This window comes from Dasypus novemcinctus, chromosome X (genome assembly GCF_030445035.2).
Source record: "Dasypus novemcinctus isolate mDasNov1 chromosome X, mDasNov1.1.hap2, whole genome shotgun sequence".
In the NCBI taxonomy this organism is placed as follows: Eukaryota; Metazoa; Chordata; class Mammalia; order Cingulata; family Dasypodidae; genus Dasypus; species Dasypus novemcinctus.
In genome coordinates, this window is record NC_080704.1 from 80,017,739 (window position 1) to 80,023,738 (window position 6,000).

Sequence of the window (6,000 nt, forward strand, 5' to 3'; positions counted from 1 at the left end):
ACTACAATCTCTCTTGTCATTGTCCCATATGTCTCTACCTTTTTTTTTAGTGTGAACTTTGGTATTTGGTGTTTATTTAAGGTAGGGCAAAACAATATAAGCTTTCCCAGAGTCTACCTTAACGTTCTTTCTTAATCTTTATGAGATATTTCAGAGTGTTAGATTCTCATGCAATACCTGGTTATGTTGTAAAAACTTTAACTTGATATTTTATCAATTCCTGGGCTCAACCCCCATCTCCATCTTATTAAGCAATAACAGAATCCCCTAATCAGTACTGAACTCTGCATGGAGTCTTTTCCAGAACATTCTTTGCCTAACTCCTTAGTGTCTCTCTCTTTAGCTATTCTTGAGCTTCCTTCCATAGTTCATGCATACTTTACTATTCTGTGGAGTTGCTGGCAGTGCCCTTTAAGGGTATACTAAATAGTTATATTAAGCGGCATTTCCACTTACGTCCATTGTTCTCTTGTTTCTCCTAGACCTTCTCAACAGAGATTGGTGGCATTTCTCCCATAATGTAGACCATGGATTGAGAAACTTTCTGTAAAGAGACAGATGGTAAATATTTTAGGCTTTGCAGGCCATATATGACCCCTCTACATATTCTTTTTTGTGGTTGTGGTTGGTTTGTTCGTTTATTTGTTGTATACCAGTTTAAAATGTAAACACCATTCTTCGCTAATGGCCCATACAAAGCCACAGATCAGACTTGGCCCACTTACCATAGTTTTCTGACTTCTGGTCTTCTGAGGCAGGCATTCTGTGACCGGCTCTGTGCTAAGTGGCTTGTATATTAGTCAATGTGGCTCACTGCGCTCCCACCTACTACATTGTCAGAGTGGTCTGACAGCACACAGATGAATGGAGAGAGGCTGCATAGACCAGCAATTCCTCTTCAATAGTGTTTCCTTCATGGACTCTCTTTCTCTCCCCCCCCCCCAACCCCATTACTAACTACCTTGGTGTAGGAACCCTCGTTCTTTTCTCCAGACCTGTCATCATTATCCAATGTGTCTCTGCTTCCTTGGGATTAGGGTAGACTAGTAGAGAATAATGGATTTCTGAATTTCTTACTTCTGTCCCACGACTACTCTCTAAAAACTGGGCTTGGTGACCCCTTCCCTGGGCTGCCCTGTCCCACCTTCCCCCATACTGCCGAAACAAAGTTTAGGGCTGTCGCTGCCAAGCCATGAGATTTCAATTTTCTTAGTGCTAAGCACTTGTTTTAAAACCTAGAATGTGGGGAACAGATGTAGTTCAAATGATTGAACACCTGCCTCCCATGTACAAGGTCCCGGGTTTGATTCCTGGTACCTCCTAAAAACAAAACAAAACAAAATAAACAAACAATAAAAACCAACTTTCATTGGGTAATGGATGTAGCTCGATGGTTGAGCACCTGCTTCCCATGTGCGAGGTCCTGGGTTCATTCCCTGGGACCTCCTTTAAAAAAAAAAACACCTAGAATGTCCATGTGTCCATTTTCTAATGAGGTTTGGACCCACTCTAGACAGAACAGTCAGCCCCAACAAGAAAACCAATGAAGGACCACAGATTTTCCCTGACTAAATTCCAATTCTCCTTGGCTCCCTGGGATGTCCCACGTAACAGCACAACCAGTATACCACCTCCTCCTGTTTTCTGAATCTCTGAAAGGATTCTTTAAAACTTCTTCAAATTCTCTCCTTCTCCATCTTCCCCATGCTACTTGGGAGTTTAAAAACTCAGATTTATATTTTCACCCTTTTCTGTATAAACACTGAGGGATACAAGTGAATGAGAAGATGCTTACCAGTGTGTCTGTGGTTTCTTCACCTGGACTGTGAGGTCCACATTCACTAATGAATTAAATATACACATACATACACACACACCATCCCAGTGTTCTCATGGGCTCTAGTCCAGGTCCAAGTATGATGGGACAATAAAGGAGAAAGGGATAGTGGGGGCTCCTGAGTCATTTCCTCTTTCTTGTATTTTGAGACTTGTGAGTTGCTCTCAAATTCTTTCCACCAGCCTGTGCTGGCTTTTCCTCAGGAAACCATTTGAGGAAATTCCTCTGTGACAACACTGGACAGGCTGACATTTCAGAGAGCTAAGGCTTTAATTCGATATGGATTCAGTCATTTGGACGTCCTTCTCAGGTTGCAGCTTTTCCTAATTAAGCAATTTGCTTCTTAGGACACTTAGCTTGATTTCGTGTCATTTGAGCCCAGGGGTCTACCCACTTTCGGCCATTTGAATTTTCAAAAGCCAGAGACCCAAGTCACTTTCAAAATCTCCTTATTTAAAAGCATCCACAAAACAGTTCCTTTCTGCCTTTGCTCAGGATTTCCAGAATTGGGAAGGGAAACTAGGTTTGTGCCTTGAACCCTGAGACAGCAAAAGCACCACACTTGCAAAACACAAAATAAGGAATAAGAATTGGCTAGTCCTACTACGCATAGTCAGGAGATAGGCTTTATTTAAGTTAGCACTAACCATTTAATGCTTACTGGGTGCCAAAAATGCACTTAAGTAAATTTACAGACCAGTATCAAACTGGAAGGCAGAGATAAGATAATTCCCCCCAGTCAAGAGAATGTGTCCCTGGATAAAAATTTCAAGAGGCAGAAACTAGGAGAGATCATAATCTTTTCAGAATTCTAACACCAAATGGAAGGGACCCCTATGTGGGGTGATATTACAAAGGGTTTTTCTTATCTTTCTTAAAAAACAAAAACAAAAACAAAAAACAGCATTCCGTACTGGCTTGCTACCAGCAATTGAACTGTATTCTTTATATAGCTAGAGCTGTATGTGTCTTCTTAAAATAAACTTTTTCTTTTAAAATGGTTTTCTGTTTCACCCTCTGGTTTTCATTTCAGCAACCATGCCTTTATTAAAACACTAAGCACCATTTGTGAGCATGTGTGGCTCACACACATTGGATTTGATTCTCATAAACCCCTGAGAGACCAAAATGGACAAGACAAGTGGTACACAATGTCTTCAGAAACCCAGCCCACCGAGCTGTGGTCCTAAGACATGGACACAGGTAATTGGAGTTCAAGGACTTTATTTCAGGTGCCCATGGAGCAAACAAGGAGCTGTAGATGCGGCAAGGCTCTGGTGAAATGAGCATAAGTCACCAGGTTCCTGAGGGGAGGATGTTGCCTTAGCAACTGTTCTCAGAGCACACACTCCCTCTTTGTTCTCTGGTTCCATAAAACCTCTCAGCTGGGTAGATCAGAGTGTGTCTGGGATGGGAGAAAAAAATCTCCGACCAGGGAAACAAACTTTGGCCCAGTGGTTAGGGCATCCGTCTACCACATGGGAGGCCCGCGGTTCAAGCCCCGGGCCTCCTTGAACCGTGTGGAGCTGGCCCATGTGCAGCGCTGATGCGCGCAAGGAGTGCCCTGCCACACAGGGGTGTCCCCCGCGTAGGGGAGCCCCACGCGCAAGGAGTGCATCCATAAGGAGAGCCGCCCAGCGCGAAGGAGGGAGCAGCCTGCCGAGGAATGGCGCCGCCCACACTTCCAGTGCCACTGACGACAACAGAAGCGGACAAAGAAACAAGACGCAGCAAAAAGACACAGAAAACAGACAACCGGGGGAGGGGAGGGGAATTAAATAAATAAAAATAAATCTTTAAAAAAAAAAAATCTCAGACCAGATGAGGCCCAGATCACGTCTATCCCTCAAAGAGGGAATGGTCCCACTACACAGATGGTGGCAGCTAGATTTTGAGGGTCAACTCCCATCTAAAAGGAGCTTCGTTCTCTGTTCCCAACTGATCCAAGCCTGTAAAGCAAAGGCTCTTGAAGGAACCAGTGCTAGCTCATGTCACCTGACACCACCAGGTTGCTCTTCCATAAAGATACAGCAGAGCTGGAAACAACCTAGAAAACTTACAAGAGAAGGGAGAGGTATCGAAATCTAAGATAGGAGATAGAGGAGGAGGCTGGCTCAAGGTGGGCCTCATGCAAGCAGTACCTTGGGGGGACTCAGAAGTTCCAGGTCTAGTATTCACCCACACAGGTTCAAAACCTCCTTTGTGCCACTGCACCATGAGTTGATGAAGCTTGTAGGGACTAACCAAACTCACAAAAGACATGTAAAAAAATACATTCTGTCTGGTATATAAACTAACTAAAGAGAGTCTACCTTTCAAATCAAAGGTCATACACAGGAGGCACGCAGGCTGAATTTCACTCATACGTATTGTCTAGAGTACACAAGACGTTTAAGTTGTTTGTTTTTTTTTTAAATTTAGACTGGGCATGATTTCTCAAATATACCTAGCTCCCCTCTACTCCCTATTTTATTAAACCTAAACAGCTTCATTCAGTTATATAATTGCCAGGCTCCTGAAGGCATTTGAGTTTGTGACCCTCCGCATTAAGATGTTGTTGCAAGTGGGGTGCTCTGGAAAAGAGACTCCAAGATGGAGTTTAGTTTTCAATATTTTTACTAGGAAATGCCCTAGGGATAAATACCTGTGGAAGGGAAGTGATAGGCAAGAAATAGGATTAAAGAGAAAGAGATGAAGGGTGCAATACCAGTGCAACAAACCTTCAGCTTACCCCATGGCAAACTCAGACACTGAAATGACCCACCAAAGTTATCCTGTGTTAGGCCAAAGGCCCAATTATACCCCTGTTTCAATCAATCATTGCATGTGGGCCACCCCAGGAAGGTCATGACCTTGAGTCAGGTGTCTCTACAGCTGAGGCAATCCCTGAAGGGGCAGACAGCTGAGGACTATCCACCAACAGCACTCCTGACACTCGTATTTATCTATTTTTTTCTTTTCTTGCTCATCCTTTTGGTGTCATATCTAAGAATCCACTGCCTAATACGAGAAATTGAAGATATTTCCCCATAGTCCTCTGAGAGTTTTATAGTTTTGCTCTTATATGCAGATTTTTTAGCCATTTTGAGTTAATTTTTAGGTATGGTGTGAGGTAGAGGTCCAATTTCATTCTTTTGCATGTGGAAATCCAGTTTGCCTGTCAACATTTGTTGAACACACTATCCTATCGCCCATGAGTGGACTTGGAAATCTTGTCAAAAATCAATTAGCCACAAAATATAGAACTTCTGTATGATCAGGCAATTTCCCTACTAGGAATATATCCAGAAGAACCGAAAACAATGATGCAAATAGATGTTTGCACACTGATGTTAAAAGCGGCATTATTCACAATTGCCAAGAGATGTAAACAGCCAAGTGTCTATCAACCAAGGACTGGATAAACAAAATGTGGTATGTACATACTGTGGAGTACTATGTTGCTGTAAGAAGAAATGAAATTGGGACACATATGATAACATGGATGCAACCTGGGGACATTATGCTAAATGAAATAAGCCAGACACAAAAGGACAAATATTGTATAGTCTCACAAAAATGAACCAAATATGAAGAATAAACACATGGAGTAACTACGGCTTACTAGGAGATAGGATGAGGATTGAGAAGGGGTACTAAGGTCTAATGTATGTAGGATTTTCAGGTGAAGAAGGTCAACCACCACACCAGGGAGCCAAGAGTGCCTACAACTGAAAGCAGGAGAATTGCATCCAGCATCCATGTGGAATCTAAGCCCCCTCTTGATATAGATGTGGAGTGGACACAACCATTCCAGGGTCTACAGGATGGAGGAATAGAGTATGGATTAGAGTGGACTCACTGATATTCTATTCATGAACTATTGTGATTAGTGATAAAGAAATGTGGCATTGGTGTGGAGAAAGTGGCCATGGTGGCTGTTGGGGGTAGGGAGCGGGAGGAAGAGATGTGATGAGGGGGCATTTTCGTGACTTGGAGTTGTCCTGGGTGGTGCTGCAGGGACAGTTACCGGACATTGTATGTCTTCCCATGGCCCACTGGGTGGACTGTGGGAGAGTGTGGGCTATGATGTGGACCATTGACCATGAGGTGAAGCAGTGCTCAGAGATGTATTCACCAAATGCAATGAATGTCTCATGATGATGGAGGAGGTTGTTGTTATG